Source organism: Cupressus sempervirens, chromosome 4 (assembly GCF_028749045.1).
Source record: "Cupressus sempervirens isolate cs-2001-9-10 chromosome 4, ASM2874904v1, whole genome shotgun sequence".
NCBI classification, from domain to species: Eukaryota; Viridiplantae; Streptophyta; class Pinopsida; order Cupressales; family Cupressaceae; genus Cupressus; species Cupressus sempervirens.
Genome location: NC_143121.1, coordinates 181,152,869 through 181,168,468, shown reverse-complemented (window position 1 = coordinate 181,168,468; position 15,600 = coordinate 181,152,869). Strand labels below are relative to the sequence as shown.

Here is a 15,600-nt window from a genome sequence, read left to right as displayed (position 1 = left end):
GGGAATGAAGTGGCTCCAGGACTTGGGAGTATTTATCCTCAATGTACCTAAGATGGAAATGTCTTTTGAAGTTGATGGTAGGAGGCGTGTATTGATGGGTATTACAGATGGAGGCTTCCATTCTATCAAAGGGTTGGACAGTAAGAGAAAGAAGAAAGTGATTCAGGAGAAACCTGAGGTGATTCTCAATCCATTGTTCGAAGTGGAAGCCACTTAGTCATATGATAATATACTCTATGGCTTGGATGATGATAGCTCACTTGATTCTAGTTTTGAGATGAACATTGTTTATAGTATTTGTGATCCTACTAGTGCATTGGGATTGCAAATGGGGCTCATAGAGGATATTTTAGAGGTGTACATGGTGAGGAATGCTCATAGCTTCATTTTCTATTGTCATGTACGTGACCTATTCATGATATACAATTCAAGAGTGCATGTGTTGAATAGTTGGGATGATAGTTCAGCTTGTATGAAGTTCAGAGGCAAGGTTGATTAGTCTCTTGGCTTGCTTCCACTTGAGGCTTATACTTCTGCAACACTTGATGATGATATTATGTTGGTACAAGAGTTTCAGTTTGAGCAAATGTTGCAATGATTGTTTGGTGATGACAAGACATTATGCAGTTCTTTTTGAGATCCAGGCGGTGAATTGCTTGAGGACAAGCAATTTCAGGGAGGGTGGACTGTAATGTCACTATCTTTTTAGAATATCAATGGTGTTCTTAGCCTTTACATTCTCTGAAGACTAAGTGGAGAAATAAGAAGAAATTGATTAAATTAATTTCTTATAAAGTCAAAAAAAAAAATAGAGAGCGACTTTATATTTAAGTAATTTAATATATTAGGGAATGCATTAATTATTGGAATGGGGGATACTTCCAGTAATTTAATTTTCTAGAAGCACAATTAATTATTGTATTGTAAGAGAGAAGCTTCTAGCAAGTGCATTAATTATTGGAAGGGGGAAACTTCTAGCAATTTAATTTCCTAAAGACGCATTAATTATTGGAAAGGGAGAAACTTCTAGAGAATGCAATTATTAGATATTTTATTTCCTTCTAGAAGGGTGAAGGGGAAGTATAAATAGAGGTGAGAGCTTCATTTTTTATTATCCAATTTTGTGAATTGCATTTGATATCAAGTTGGTAGAAGAAACTAAGGTTTCTGATTTTAGTCAGCCATTGGAGAATGTCCACTCTTCAGTGTTACAACCATTTGATGTGGTGAAATATCCATTGAATTTGGTTTTTAGGAGAGCTTCAATTCAGGAGTTCTTTTTGTGCTTAATTGGAGAAAAGATTCTGGTTGCTATAGTACACATGCACAATGCCATACTGCAGTATCTGTGTTTGATTCATTTCCATTCTCGGGCATCACTATTATCATTGTACTTGATCAGCATATGATTTTGCTATGACAATTTAGAATTTGAATTTTGGCATTACTGTAGCCATTGGTTTTGCATCTAGTTTCCATGTATTTGCATTGATAATACCAAAAGAATTGTACTTGCATATTAGTTCCTTGTAAGAGGATATTACATTGGTATCAGAGCCTGCATGCAAAGTCTTTGACAAAATGTCAAACAACTAAAGTATAAAGATTTTTTGGTGTTTGAAGAAGTTATAACCTATTGGGGTTATTACATTTCTTGGTCAGCTAGATATCAATTAACAATAAAAGTAATTTAATATGTCTATTTTAAGCTAATCACCATTGGGATTGGTTATATAGGGCTTATTCATTGCTACACGTACATCTACCAACACTCAATGTATCATGTTATGGTAGTGGACTACATTGTGGAGCATTGTTCAGACTTAGAGCCTTTCTTATTCTCAAAAAGATGAAACAAATTTTCAAGAATACTATGAAAAATTCATAGAAGATGGAACTTGGGCAGACCGTTGGGAGATTTTTGCAACTTGGACATGGGAACTCAAACTAACATTCATGTGCACCACTTGAAGAGCCAAGTATCTCAAATCTACAATTTTGATAGCTTAGATACTCCCACACTTGATTTCTAATATCATGATGGAACATACTACAATAGTTTCTCATTCATTAATAACAATGTCAATGTTCTTGTAACACCCATTCTTTTAGACGATGATAATCAAAGTAGAAGTCATTCTAACCAAGACCCAATAAAGTTCACAATGGATAAAAGAGGTGCAAAGATATAGACAGAACTTACAAAGAAGATAAATTCTTGAAAAAATAGATGAACACTGGCAAAATAATTATAATTAGATGTATTCCATAGGTATCAAGGATGAGAAAATAATAAAGATAACAATTATCTTACCATTGCTTTATTGTACACACAAAAATATTAACATTTGATATATATAAAACTATTAGTATAACCTTCCTTTGATATATATAAAACTACTAGCATAACCTTCTGTTAGAAGAAAGATGATGTGCTATGTAGCGTATGAAATAGTTTCCATGGTTCCTTCTTTGCACTGAAGTTTACTGGGTCATTTCTATCGAGTAAGGTCAACGTAATCTTTTAAAAACTAATATTACGAAATCGGCCTACAGGACTGACCAGTTCATTGTCATACACACTAATCTCGAGGCATCTGCACAACGACATTGTCATTAACACTAATTTCGAGGCATCTGCAAAACATCACGGTTTTATAAAGGAGATAATAATTTGCTAGCTGGTATGGAATAAATCTTGAGAATGTGTTAAACAAATCATCTATCGAGCTGTCAATGGTTGGCGCCGCCCACGTCAGATTAGCCGCCAACAGTGAATGATATAATTAGCATCAAATGATGCAATTGATTAATTCATTTGCATCTTTTAATATTAATAATCGAATTCCCTCACCTATCATGAATGGTGTTTGGTCAAATTGGCTAACTTGAGTCGGCTGGCTGTTTGGCAGAAGAACCCTTTAAATACCTGCCGGTGCCATATCCCATATAAACATCTCATCTCTTTTCAAAGCAAAATCATCGCATTAACTTATTCAAGCCTTCAGAAATGAAAACAATTCTTGCACTTGTTACATTGATCCTACTGCAGTCAATTCAGAGCAGCGTGGTTGCTGCAGCCGGGTTAAAGGTGGGTTACTATCGCCATATATGCCCTGAGGCAGAGGAAATTATAAGCGATGCTGTGGGGAAAGCTGTTAAAGCAAAACCTGGTGTGGCAGCTGCTCTCATAAGGATGCATTTTCACGATTGCTTCGTGAGAGTAAGTATTGTTAAACATTCCAATAGTTTTTCATAGATATAATTAAGGTCATTATTTTTTAAACGGGGAGTTGTTATTGCAGGGTTTTGATGGATCAATCCTTATCGAGTCCACAGCAGGAAATGTAAAAAGACTCCCCTGCAAACAATCCAAGCCTTTCGGGCTTCGACATAATTGATGCAGCAAAATCAAGAATTGAAGCAAAGTGCCCAGGAGTTGTTTCTTGTGCTGACATAGTGGCATTTGCTGCAAGAGATAGCACTCACCACGTAAGAGTTGAATTAAGATGGAATAATGTAGTCATTTTTGTAAGCTAATGTTTGTGAAGAGCTAAGCATGTAAATTCTATGAATAGGCTGGCGGTTTAACGTGGGCTGTTGAGGGAGGATGAAGAGATGGAAGAATATCTCTAGCGTCAGATATTCCTGGAAATCTGCCACCTCCTTCATTCGATGTAAACCAGCTGACACAACTCTTTGCTAAAAAACATTTGTCCCAAGAAGACATGGTTACTCTTTCAGGTACTTGCTTTCCTAGAGCCGTGCCTTAGATACTTAATGAACAAGGAAGTTTCTAACACTACCGATGTTTATATTTTTGCAGGGGCACATTCTATTGGAGTTTCTCACTGTTCATCATTTAGTGCAGATCGTTTGTACAACTTCAGCGGAAAGGGTGCTCAAGATCCATCCATGGATCCTCGCTATGCCCTTCAATTGAAGGGAAAATGTCCACCTTCCTCTACTTCCTCTCGTGTTGTTGTTCCATTGGATCCCATCACACCTACTAATCTCGATGTGAAATACTACGTCGATTTGGAAAATAAGCGTGGGTTGTTGAAATCTGACCAGACATTGATGTCAAATGATGCGACTTCAAGGCTGGCGAGGATTAACGCCAAGTATCCAACCATTTGGAGGAGGAATTTTGGTAGAGCGATGGTGAAGATGGGTTCGATTGATGTGTTGACCGGATCCCGGGGGGAGATAAGGAAGCAATGTCGCACCCCCAACTAAGAATAAACATAAATAAGCTATTGTAGATGTAATAGTTTCATTCTTTTATTAAGATCGTGAGCTAAGAAGCGGATTGCACGTAAGTGCAAAACTGCCCAATGAAATCAAATAATTTTAATACAACGATGAGTTGTGTAAATGTATTCATTATTTTATTATTGTTTAAGATTTTTCTCCTTGCCTCTCTGACTCAAAATGAAGAAAAGTGTTATACGTTTTTATTAGTCACAAATATACCTAGCATGGTTTGTAATCCGAGATTCTCAGGTTACTATACTGAAAGGTCAAGTTAATATTCAACTTGCAAGTTTTGAAAATGTTTTATTAGATATCTTAGGGAACATTTATTTTAGGGAAAGTTAAAATAATTGCAATGTATCTATTTTTATGAACTGAGATAATGCCCTTTTTCAGTTTGGCTTATATTTAGACAAGGTTGCATGTATCTCATTAATACTACAACAACTAAGATTCACAGGTATAATAGGTTACTATGGTAATAGAGCTTGTGACAACACTAGTCCATAACATTTCTAACACATAAATCTTAACACATATTAACCAACATGTATTTAGGATGTATCAACAAGTCCTAGGATGTATAAAAAAATCCTCATGTTTAGATCCACTAGCCACTACATCTCCATGTGCCCCACTGTTGACACTAGAGGATCTCCGAACCACTCTTCTAATAAAGCCAAGAAAATTAGATAGATTGATCCCATGGGACATACTGATAGTTTGATATGACTCAAGGAGATCTCTAACTAAAATACTTCTCATCATATGTAGATGACCCTTAGATAGTTGTGCTATCTTATCTAGTGTAGGAAGATCATATCGAATGTATGGGTCATAATGTGGATGTGATGTATCAAAAACTAGACTAGTCTAAGATTGTATCATATACCTACCAACACAATCAGATGACAACTCATTAACATGAGTAGCAATAGTTGCAATGCTACACTATAGGTCTACACAAGCATCTTTATCTACATAAACTATAGGTCGTCTATATTCCTACAAACCTTTTGGAAGAACACAAAGTTTTTGACGCTCAAAAACCCTCTTATTAGGGGGTTGTGGTAGGTCAAGTGGTTTGAACTTATCCACAAATCAACCTTTTCCCTAACCTACACAACTTAGATAGTCTATATAGTCCACATTATAAACCAAATAAATTATTGCATACAATTTTTTGTAGAAATAAAGGGATGCCTCATCATTTTGTGATGACATATGATATTCCCCCCAACTATCTAGGATATATGAATTGGGAAACAAGGGGATCTTGACACTTTGTTACTCTATAGGTTCTCACTACACATATGGGTAAGTAATTGGGGAATAGAGTGCTTGGGACCATATACGTTAAAACCTTTGCATATATGGTGCTATATATGGCATATCCTAATATTTTATGAGATAACATATGATAATATGTCTCAATCGATGGGTCATCATAAGGGTTGTATCATTAAATCTTCTAAATCATATTCAAAGGCTTAGTTGTAATAGAATGTAGTTTCTCCCTATTAGGTAGGTGCTCAATATTTTGCAATGTGCACTCTAGTTTATTTAAAGCACTTACAATGTTTTCATAACACCCTCTCTATGGGTCACCATACTCTCGGGAATATGGACATAACATGAGGTCTATGATGTATTACCACCATGTGTTGATCAATGACTACTAGCTTGTATAATGCACTTTGAACCACTAGATGTCGTAATATGTACGTATATGATGAATTACCAATGACAATTGAATATATAAAGGCTGCAAATGTGCACATGTGATTAGATATAAAATTAGGATAAATAGCAGAATTAAACTCAATCTAATTTGTGTGTGTGTGTGTGTGTGTGTGTGTGTGTGTGTGTGTGTGTGTGTGCGCGCGCGCGTGTGTATGTAAATAAATTTGTAAACTACATCCTTCAAACTACATGTACATGTGAATAATATTTAAACTTTAAAACATGATTTCTAACTTAAAAACATTAGAAGTTATTGAATTTGGCATGATTAAATCAAATATACAAATGTCAACTTAAAACACATGAACATTTAAAATGATAAATTTTAGTACATAAAGGTAAAAGTTATAGTTAAGAAGTGGGTAAGACATAAGATGATTATTATAACTACTACTAAAATAGAATAATAATTATTTTCTAGTGATATTTTAAAAATTAATGTTAGGAAATCAATATTCTAGGATTAGCATAAGTAAATAAATGATATGCTCAAACTGTGGGTTTCTAGTGTTATGATAAAATCTTTCATTGCTTTACAGTTACATGATAAATTATCAAGTTAGGGTTAGAAACAAATTATAATTAGGGTTTAAATTTATAATGTTAGCATCAATATTGAAATCTTTCAATACTTTAGGGGTATAAGATAAATTCTCAAGTTATGGTTTGAAATAAATTATAGCTAGTGTTAAAAAATTTAGTGTTAGGATCAACATTTACATTATAGGATAGTGTTTAAGTAACTAATAAATATTTTAGCCTAATTAGATTGAAAAAATAGAAAATAAAAAATTCATCTTCATATTAATAAAATCAAACAAAAAATATTTTAAAAAATAATACTTCAAAATTAAATTTCAAGTTAACCTTGTCCTGGATGAAGGACTCGTGTAGGTGACTACTCTATGTCTAGCCGCATTTTGAAAAATGAGGGGCTACAATGGGCACAAATGGGTTTTATAGCCCTTAGGGTGCTCATCTAAGTAACCCTCAGCCGATTGGTACTCGACTAAGAACCCCCTGCTATGTAGGCACAAATTGGTGCCCATATAGACTTGATTGAGTACCCCTTGGCCGAGGGGTACTTGACTAGGTACTTCATGACAATTATCCCAATTTGTGACAACCATTCATGCAGTTGCTTGGGTACATATAAGTATAATAATGTTTCTTGAGATTTGTGTTATGTCCAAAAACATTTAAGAGGGATTAGACTACGACATTTTAAAGGCTCATGGCATGTTGTTTTCTTTAAAATGTATAAATTTGAGGTAATATTAAAAAATGATCTACTAGAAATAATGTTTAAAAATGACATTTATCTATCCAAACAAAAAATGGTAAAACATGCAAAGATTTTTTTTTTGACATACTATTGGGTAGACTTGTAGTCAAGACCTTCAAATATCCTATATTTTCATATCTTTGGAAGATGAGGTCGAATATTAACAAGATTGTAAATAATAAAAGCAATTGGGAACTCGCTAGCTTATATAGTTGTTGATAGGTACATTTGGTGGGCAATAAGTTGAATAATAAACCATTTTCACTTAATAAATTATTTTCTACAAAGGCATGTATTACTCTAGGAATTAATACTATTAATGATACCATAGAGAAAAAATAATTCAGTTTGTGGGAGAAGCCTAGGGAATGGTTTGACATACCACCTTCAAAAATCAAGACATTTTCACTTATCAAAAAGACATAGGTCCTTTCTTCTTAATTATAAACATTCTATTGAGTAATCGAGATGAAAGGAAAATATGCCAATTTCTGAGATCAAAGTGAGACTAATGTACAATATGTTTAGAGATAAAGCTCAAATAATTTCTTTGATTAATGCTTCCTTGGGGTTCCATTGGGTTGAGTCAAAATGCTTCTTCATGTTGAATAGGATATGGAGTAATCAATTTGAACCTAAACACAACTTTTTTGGGTGTAACTATTGGTTAAGAAGGTTGTTGTTGGAGATGCCTTTTCATCTTTGGGGATTTAACATGTGTTTTTTCTCTAAATAATATTGCTGAATTTGTCATTTATATTTTCTTTTAATCTCCTTTTGCATCTAGTCCATTGTCCATCTTCTTTAGTTAACTTGTTATCTTGAATACTACCCCTTGTTTATCATGAATAAAAGTGTGAGTTGGTTTTGTGGAAATTTTTGATGATGTAGTTATTTTTTTAATCTATTTAATTGTATAGTATCTTAAAATTTTTGGAAGTATTATGAAATGCTAAATTACTGAGAGGGGAGTGGTGAATCAGTAACCAATAAAACTTGATCCATAATTAGCAATTAATCCTTCATGTGAATTTTGATCTAATTGCATGCATGAGAATTTGTAAACATTAAAACATTTATAACACTTTTGACACACAATTTTGGTGACCCAGAAATCTTCCAAATAGAAAGTAAAATTAGGGTGGGAATGATACCCACAAACTTTAGTACTACAATATAAAGTTGACCTACTATGGCTTATAATGATCACTTCTGACGATCTACCCTATTAGGAGCAATAAGGACTATTAGGTCCACCTTGCAAAATGATTTACAAACATCCAATGAAGTATGCACTTGGTAAGAGATTTACACAAGACTGTGGGTCTACCTTGTTAAAAGATTTGATTGATCCACCTATTAGGATGAAGCAGTAGTTGGTCTATAATTTCCAACTTGGTTTGTTGAATGAGATTCCTCTAAGTGTACAAATCACCTTATTGTGATAGATAAATCTTTGCTACTCATTATACTCCTATAGCCTTTGTAATTCACTCTTCATTCTTCTCTGCTTTTTATTTCATATCTCATCATTCATTTCTTTAGATGTGATACAATACATTACATATATACCAATCCAATTACAAATTACATAGTCCATAACAATACAAGTTTACACAAATATTACAAATTCATTCAAAGTGTAGAAACTTGGGTTCTAAAGGCTGACTTGGTGAGGTTCTGATACTCAACATCTCACTATGAATGCTTGACATCATCATGCACTTAGTAGACATAGAAGCTCGCTCCATATTGATCACTTCCAAGTAGCCTTGAACTCAGTCTACACTGGTGACTTAGTGAATACTATGAAACTCAGCATATAAATCGAATCACCTGATTCACATTGCATAGCATGGTCAATGCTACCACTATGAGCTTGATACAAACTAAGTCACTTAGTTAGCACTGATTAGCTTAGTTAACACTAGACTTTCATCATACCAACTATGAACTCAGTAAGCACTACATAACTCAGTTTGCACTGGTAAACTTGACATACATTGAGATGCTCAACTTACATTTCTAATCATCACCATAGTAGTAACTAATTGGCACAAACTGAAATCTATCAAAGGACTTGGTAGCAAGTGAAATGCTTGGCTAACACTGTTAACTATACAATATGCTAGATCTACACTTACAATCTGAATAAGTATATGTCACTAACAAAAAACATGATTTTAATTTCAACAATCTTCTCCTTTTGCATTAATGACAAAAATACTTATCAGTCAAAACTAAATTCAAGAATGTTCAAGAACATCTTAATCCATCACCTTATGTCTCCAGCTTGGTAGAGAATACTATTTTTGAGATTTTTTAAAATTGGTTTTGTAAGGGGTATAATTTTGTACATGGTAATGCTCACCCATACATAATATACAGTATAATTTATATCTTTTCACAATACATCTTCTCACCTTTATACAATATACATTTTCTTTAAAATACGTAATTTTCTCTTTCTCCTTACATCTTCTCCAATCTCAATCCTTTCACAATCTTCTCCTCCTTTTTGACATTAATGCCAAAGATTTATGCAATATATATTTATATAGTAATGCCAAAATGTGACATTAAATCTTAATGTACCTTCAGGATAAGTGCCAAAGTCTTGTCCCAATTCTCCTACAACACCTTGGATGTGTGCAATGCAATCTATACTTCTACTGCCAATTCAATCATATCGTTTACAATGGAGAAGTTGTTCTAATGGATGAGTGGTTTTGAATGTGTAATGGGCTTTTGCAATGCATCCATTTTGGAGAATCATATTCTGAATATCTATCAATGTGGATCTTATTTTGGCCTCTTCTCTAAATAATTGTGCCTACATATCTATCATAAATATGATCTTATTGAAGTGGGCAACACTTGAACTTGGGTAAAGTTGCAACTGTTGCGCACTTGCCTTTAGATGCTCATCAATTTTTGACAATTTATCTCTTACTTCCTTTGTGAAAATTGATGTATCACATAGTTTACCAAAAAGTAAAGATACATTGATACAAGAGGTCTCTACAGAGCCTAAAATAGTAGATAATTCTACTTGATCAATGCCAATTTCTTTTGCAATAAGTTCTAAAACATTATTTTCAAACTTTTTCTCAACTTTCTACAATAATTTATCCTGTCCATCCAAATCTTCATTATATTTGTGGATTGCCTCTACTAACTAGTACAAAATTAGTTGAGAAGTGTCAACCTCTATGCCTAGAGCCTCTGCTAGAATATTCTTAGCATCATCAATGATCTTAAATTCCTTGATTCTTTCCTCTCCAAGTCTTTTCTGGTTGGCTTTCTTTTGAAGAAGTTCACCAAAAATTTGAATCTAATCAAGATTTATATTTGAGATGTCCCATTTAGGAATGACAATCTCCTCATCAAGATCTATATCCTCTTCCTTCTCTTTGCCTTTTCCCAATGATTTTGTTCTCGGTTGAGGCTTGGTCTAAACTATCCTTGCACTTATTACTTGCAAAGTAGGAATGGAAACAATTGTTGAAATGGTAGGACTCAGTGTAAAAGTGGATATTGCACTCATTGTTGAAATACTAGTAGAATAAATACCTAATGTAGCCAAAATTGATGTAGAAAGAAGAGCTTGCTACTTGGTAGATGAAGAGCTTGGCACTCCTATCAATGAAGTACTAAGCTAGACTGGTGCAGATATTGATTAAGTGTTTGTGCTTTCATTGCTAGTCACAATCAATCCTGCTGAATCTATCTCTAAGCTTGGTGTTTTCAATGTTTTGTTTGGAGAGTGAAGAAGTGAGGCTGTGGCCCCTACAACAATCTTTACTAGGTCAGTTTTCTCAATGTATTGTGCATCTTCCTCGATACCTTCCTACCCTTATTCCTCTTCATCATCTACATTATCAAAATGAGTCACCTCTTCATCATCATTTTATTCATCTTTCTCCTAATCATCATCATCATCCTTATCACTTATACTAACTAAAAAATCACTCAGTTTGAGAAAAAGACAAATATTCTTCCATGTGTTTGTAGCATTCTTCACAACATGCTCAATGTCCTTTAATAACACAAGACAAGTATTGAACCTTAAAGTTAACTTTTCTTCATTTTTCTTCAAATATTCCCTCACTTCCTTGTCATCCAAATTTGGCATGAGTTGCCTCAAGGTCTTCTCATATACATCTTTTGAAGATTGCATGGCATGCTCCCATCTTGACTTAATCTTGTCAATCAAAGCATTAGGAATCTACTAAGTAAGCTGATCAGGTGAGTACTTCCACTTACCCATCTTGGATATTAACATATCTTCTATTTTCTTCTACTCCTCTACATGTTGGATCTCCTCCTTTGTTTGCTTTCTTTCTAGATGATCTCCTTGTGAACATAGCAGTAGATGTCTTGGCAAGTTTGGTAATGATTACCTTTCCTTTCTTCTTTAGTGGATCTTTTTCCTCTGACTTTTCCTCATCTTCTACTTCTTCATCCTCTCCTTTCCCTTTAGTTAACATAAGAGTGGAATTGGTTTTTAGTTTGGCAATCCTCTTCTTTCCCTTATTAGTTTCCCGAGGGAGTTTGATTTCTAGTTCTATCCTAGCCTTTGCCTCAACATAAGTGCCAAATTAAGTAGCTTTAGGATCAATAGGCTCATTTATCAATGCCTCAATTATACGTTTGGTTTCATCAATGTTTACCTCATATCCTAGAGGTTTTACCCATGCTATTGTTGGCCTAACTACCTAAATGTACACCTTGTCACTATCAACCATGAAACAAACATCATCTTTGTACTCTTCAACTAATTTCCTTGGAATCCTAAACCTATTATTCATTAATTCTCCTTAAATGCATCAAAGTAGTTATCCATATAGCTTGCATAATTCTCTCCCATTTCAACAATATACTTATTAATTTGATAAAGGACTGGTATATCTTTTCTCCAAACCACAATACCTTTTGATGGGAAGAATTTCTAAACATAGAAAAATAAGCAAGTCTAGAGTGAACCAAACTTACATGGATTATTTTTGGAAGTTCTAATGCTCTCCATGTTTTTGTTGAACTGGTTCAATAGTAACTCACCAAGGTCAAGTGACAGGTTGTTTTAACCACCTTGTACGTGAAATCAACTACTTTGCAAGATATATTGTTCTATCTACTCGAACTATAGATTTTTTGGGCGATGACATGTATGTTAGACTTCAATTCCATGTCAATAACACAACTTATCTTTGTTCCCCTTCCATCACAATTGGCAAGGGTTTTCTTCTCCAGTTCAACCCGACCTAGGGTTTTAGTCATTTTTTCCTTTGACAACATGGGAAGACCAGTGATCTTGTGGATCATCTTCTTGGTTATTAAAATTGACTGATCCACCCATAGTGGACCATTGTGCACATGACTAAGGATAAAAATTATCCATTTTACTTGGAAATCTCATGACATATGAGGAATGTGAGGTAAACCTTTTGTCTTGAGATGTTGATGCTCAGGTTTCAACACACCATCAACACATAACCCCTTCAAATATTCATCCATCTCTAGTGTACTGATATCTTGAATAGAAAATTTGAAAAGTGAATAGATATCATTAACTTATAGTATCTTGGGAGGGATTTGAGATTGTGCTCCACTCGAATATAGGGTTTCTACAATAGCAAGAGTCAATTTGAAATCTAGTGCCTTCCATTCCACACCTTGAACCAACATGTTTGAACTTCTTTTCACTTTGCTGCTAGCCGATGCCATCTTCATTTGGTAGGGTTTGAGAGAATACAAAAACTTTTGGTAACAATTCACTCAAATCACTTGAATTCTCTGAAGATTACTCTACACAAATAGCTCTCAAAATTTCACTATGAGAAATGACTTTGATTTCACCCTTTTTATCAAATTTCTCCATAAATGCCTGGTATGATTGTTTGCTCAAATGACATACTATTATCTACTTCACTTGCATTGAATACTCAGTAGTCTTCCATGACTTGGTAACCACATAAAACTTAGTTACTCCTGACCTTGCTTGGTAGAGTCTGCAACCCAACCTCACTCGGTAAGGATAGTAACTCGATAGTGATTGGCATCTCTTACTCGATGATCCCTTTGCATCTTGAATTTTGATATGGATCTTTTGTCCTGTCAACTAGAAACGATGTTAGATGTCTTCTTTAATATCCTAGTTCTAGTTCTCCTCTAAGAAATCAAGTGGAAATGAGGGAGTCACCCAATTCTTGAGTGACTTGATCATCATTGCTCAGACTTGCATTTTTAAAAGATTTTGGAACCCATTGTTGTCTCATCTATTTTCTAACGTTATTAGCTTTTGCCTTGTTTTCATCTTCAATTCTTCCAATATTCATATAGTTCTTCTAGTAGTATCTCTTTCCTCATCTGATGTTTCTCACAATTCATTCCAATGTGTCCAAATTCTCCATAGTAATGACATATGCACCAAGTGTTGTAGTCTCAACCAAATATAGCTTTTACAATCTATTCTTCCAGATTCAATATCTTAATTTTGCATTCAGATGACTTGTGCCCATGCTTATTACATTTGTGACATTTGCCTTCAAATTTTGGCTTTTGTTTGCATTCATTTGCTCTATGACTATGCTGATCACAATTGTAGCATTTTTCATTGAATGTTTCTTTCCTATTGCTCCAACATTTGTTTTATGTATGACCTATCTTACCATAGTGACTGCAAGTGGTTTTTTTATTCTTTTGAGCTCCTTTCTTGAATGATTCACCTTCTTCTATATATCCAATTCCTACTTTTCCTTTTTGTCAATAATGACTTTGCTCATTCAATTGATTCATGTCTGCTTGAGATTTTATCATCCTTTCATTGATTTTCCTTTCAATATTTAGATCATTTTGCAATCTCTCATTCTTTGATCTTAGTTTCATGATATATTCATTTCCATTGGTGAGATGATCAATGAAGTTTGTTTGTTGAAGGGAAAGGTGCTAAATTTCATTATTCTTTCCTTCTATCTATTCTCTTATCTTTTTTTTCTCTTCAATGATTTCACACAATCTTACTGATTGAATTTCATACTCTCTTCTTAGTTTTCTTACTTCTTTTTTAAGAGTACTATTCTTTTCCAATAGTTCTTTGATTTCTTGGTCAGCTTCATCTAGATTATTTGAGTGGATGTCTTCAATTCTTTCTTCAATGTGGAGTGGATAATTCATCTAGATTGCAAGATCTTTTCTTCTTTTCAAGGATTGAGAGATTTTCTCTTTTTCTTTCTTGAGTTGTCTAATAGCCAATTCTAAATGTAGCTTCTCATTGTCAATAGCCTTGTCAAGTCTGAATACCTCCATTGCCTTTGATCTTTGCTCAAGCTATTAAAATTTTCTCTAAGAACCAAAAATCTCTGATACGAATTGTTGGAAATATTATAAAAGGCTAAGTTACTAAGAGGGGAGGGGTGAATCAATAACAAATAAAACTTTATCCTTAATTAGCACTTAATCCTCCACATGAATGTTGATCTAATTGCATGCATGAGAAACTATAAACATTAAATTATTTATAAAACTTTTGACACACAATTTTGGTGACTTAGAAACCTTCCAAATAGAAAGTAAAATTGGCATGGGGATGATACCCACAAGCTTTAGTACTACAGTATAAAGTTGGCCTATTAAGGCTTACAATAATCACTTCTGACAATTTGCCCTGTTAGGAGTAATAAGGACTACTAAGTCCAACTTGCAAAAGGATTTACAAACATACAATGAAATATGCACTCGGTAAATAGATTACACAAGACTATTAGGTCTATCTTGTTAAAGGATTTGACTGATCCACCTGTTAGGATGAAGTACTAGCTGATCTCTTATTTGCAACTTGGTTTTCTAAATGAGATTTCTCTGAGTGTTACAAATCACCTTGCTATGATAGATAAATCTTTTCTGCTCCTTATACTGCTATAGCCTTTTTGATTTACTCTTCTTTCTTCTCTTCTTGTTACATGTCATATATCATCATTCATTCCTTTGGACGTGATACAATACATTGCATATAAACCAATCCAATTATAAATTACAAAGTTGGCCACAATACAAGTTAACACAAATATTACAAAGTCGGCTAAAGTGTAGAAGCTCGAGTTATGAAGACCAACTCGGTGAGGTTCTCATTCTAGGTATCCCACTATCAATGCTCGGCATCATCATGCACTCAGTAGATGTAGAAGCTCAATCCATATTGATCACTTTCAAGTAGTCTTGAACTTGGTCTACACTGGTGACTTGGCGAATACTGTGAATCTTGACATATAAACTGAATCACTCAATTCACACTTCATAGCTTAGTCAATACTACC

At 34.1% G+C, this 15,600-nt stretch overlaps 1 pseudogene across 1 annotated transcript; it reads left to right on the top strand.

Annotated features, from left to right (window-relative positions):
- Positions 1–2,968: 2,968 nt before the first annotated feature.
- On the top strand, positions 2,969–4,421 carry LOC149560566 (peroxidase 5-like; annotated as a pseudogene). The gene is made up of 4 exons (XR_016363355.1): positions 2,969–3,223; positions 3,306–3,492; positions 3,579–3,744; positions 3,827–4,421. The product of XR_016363355.1 is annotated as a peroxidase 5-like (transcript).
- Positions 4,422–15,600: the final 11,179 nt, after the last annotated feature.